Raw genomic sequence first — 3,248 nt, 5'->3', positions numbered from 1 at the left:
GGAGATACTCTGCCTTGCAGAAGCATTCAAACCCTGTGAACTTCTTCACATTTTGTCACTTTGGAACCACATCGTTCACTGTATTTTGTGGAGATTTTACGTGAGACGAAAGGAAATTGGAATTTTTTTTTCCAAGAAATATCCAGAGTTGGGTAGAGTTGCCAAATATTGTTCCCAAGCATGACTTCAATATTTTTTTTTATTTAAGTTGAAGTGAAAAGTAGTCAACCAAATTTGGTAATTTGGTAAAAAAAAAAAAAAAAGGCTACTTAGGTACTGAGTACTTTAATACTAATTTTAAATGTGATTTAAGTTGGGAAATTATTTAATAACCATACAGGAAAAATAAATAAAAATATGTGCCAGATTTGAATAACAAAGTAAAAAAAAATGAAGGAAAGTCAATCATATTACTACAAATTCAACAAAAAAAAAAGAAATACAGTATTTCAAATATCAGTTTTCTACTTTACACTTTTGAAACCAATATTTTATTATATATTACAGCTGGTAATGTATGGACCCTTTCAATACATTTATTAGATTTCTTTTTTTCCCCAAGTTATTCAGTAACCCACAATAGATACAGACTCATATATTTATAGCCTTTATTTATGTTAATTATGGTGATTTTCCACTTATAGCTAATGAAAACATGACATTTTAGATCAGAATATTACATCAGAGCAATAAAAGCAATAACACAGAAATGTGGACTTAATGAATTTTCTTAATCTGACAAATGAGCCTTATCGCAACACACTATTTAATTTATTAAATATGACTCTATACATGTTAGACCAGTGAAAAGTAACTTCCAGTGACGATACCGACCTACATGTGGAGGCTGACTGCTTTGCTATTTTCCTTTGTAAATCGACTATTTGCACTACTATCATTGCTATTCTATAAAAATCCAAAAACAATACCCTGAAGTTTGTGATTGCTGAGTGACAAAACGGGGAACAAGTTCAAGGGGACTAAATACTTTTCCAGGGCATTGTGCCTGATCTGTCGGAGAAAAAAAAAACTGGCTTCTTTATCCTGTTGCTGTTTCAGGCTCTTTTTCTTAACTTTATTTCAGTGGCTGAGAAGGTTGCCAGAGTCGCTGACTGCGCACTTGGACTTTGGGTTACTTTTGTTTTCTTGGCCCAGAACTGCGGAGCCCAGAGTCTCTAATCTCTTTAAGTCGTGTACATCTGTTAGTCACTGCCATGCAAGTGGAATGGAAAGACTGCCAGAGAGAGGCCCCCACCACAGACACAAACACACACACGCTTAGGTCGATGTAGGTTCGGTTTAGCCGTCGGTCCCAAGCGACCTTCGCCACGTTAAAGCCAGCCGTATCATCACCTACACGAGGTCACTGTTACGACACGGTGAGCTCTTTTATGTCTCGGAGCAGTTTGTGTTGTGATTAATAACATTTTGCTTGTAGACAATTTGCTAAGTATTGAAAGGGATCATGAGTGTTACTGCTACCTTTAAGACAATTTCCTCTTTTGCCGTTGACTGACATGTTTTTTTGGTTGCTCTCGTGTTGAGCGTCGGATGTTCTCAACACAACCCCTCCCGCCCCCTTATTGAACAATTGTGAGGCCTGTTATAAGGATCTTCCTGTTGTAGAGTTCATATACTATGTCTTTGTTTTTGTATTTTATTTTTTACGTTGTAATATAGTTGTTTTGTCCGGAATGCTTTTCCTTTTTGTTTACGTTGTTTTAATGTAAGACAACTAAAGTTTAGATTCCATGAACAAAGTGAGGTTTTTTTTTATCTTTGGTGCCAGGTGCTTGGAGAAGACAAATTATCCCGCTGTGACATCACATGTTGTGATATTGGTCCATTTTTTTTTTTAAGTATACACTTGTTTGAAATCACCAAACCTTGTTGGTGAGGTGTAATTTGCAAAAGTTTTTTTTTATTTTTTTAATTTTTCCTTTTGAACAAGAAATGACTGATTTCTTTCTTTTTTGCACACCTCCCTCTTCCCTAATATCCAGCTTTGCAATGAGCTTGTTGATTAATGTGATGCAGTGGTAGGGGGGCTGCAACAAAATTCAGTTTCATTATAGTAAGAAATCCTCAAATAGATAAAAAAAAAGAAAAAAAAAAAGGTGGCCTTAGCCATTTTCCTGACTTCAGGAGCTTGGATAATGGTTACTCACCAGTGCCTCATTGCGTCACAGTGGATGATGTTACTTTCAAGGTTTTATAACTTGTATCTTCTTGCAATAAAAATGAATACTTTAGTAACATCTGTCATGTGAGGTATTACACTTGACGCTGACTTTGGCGTGTAATGAGACGTTACCTGATCTACGACTTTGAAGCTGAAAATTGTATCGAAATCTCTCCTTTTTCACGTTCTCGTGTTGCTAAGATGTTTGCCTTAGAACTGGCATGTGATATTTATGTACAGCTGCAAGACGTACCCATGTCAACTTTATCACTGGAAGCCGACACTGATAGGGAACAGTATTTGTCATATTGTCACTCATCCCGCCCTGTGGACGAGCCTCGTTTACTCAAACATTTCCCAAGGGAAAAAAAAAAAGACTTTGTATAATTTGGAAAGCCACTTTTAAAGATTTTCTTTTGTCAGTGGATATTTCTGCAGTAACTTTGTCTCAAAATGTACAATTGATATGTTTGTTAACAGACCCTGTCTGTCCTCAGTGAACAATGACCTGCCACAGATTTCTGTCTTCTCATGTTTGGGGACATTATCTACGTAGGCTATGTCCTCAAAGTGCCTCCAGTTTCCTATTTTTTATATATAAAGTAGATATTGAGAACTGTTGTGTATATAACAGTGATGTAGCAATAAATGTGCCATTTTTAATAACATTGTTCTCTCTGTTGTTATTAAGACCTTTAAATTCTAAGAAGAAATTCATTTTTACCCAGAGGAACAGGATATTTTTTTGATTTACATAAACCTCATTTCAAACTGTTCAGTTTGTTGTTTTTTTTAGTCCTGACAATTAAACTGAATTGAATTCTGTAGAAAGTGTAGATCCTCCTCTATATTTACATATTCATATTCATTCACTCACTCAAAAACTTTCACATAGACTTTTGTTATGTAAAAAGTACAACTATGAATGAAAAGTCTTTTTAAAACTTTTCCCACATATAATGTGATTTTTATTCTGCACAGTTAAAATGGAAAATAAATAAATATGAATCTGGTCAACCTGGAAGAAAAAAGCTACCTACTGTGATTTTTCCTTTTTTCCACATGT

The sequence above is a fragment of the Poecilia formosa genome, unplaced genomic scaffold (assembly GCF_000485575.1).
Source record: "Poecilia formosa unplaced genomic scaffold, Poecilia_formosa-5.1.2 Scaffold275, whole genome shotgun sequence".
Taxonomy (NCBI): Eukaryota; Metazoa; Chordata; class Actinopteri; order Cyprinodontiformes; family Poeciliidae; genus Poecilia; species Poecilia formosa.
The sequence above is the reverse complement of the archived record's forward strand: the minus strand, read 5'-3'. Positions refer to the sequence as shown.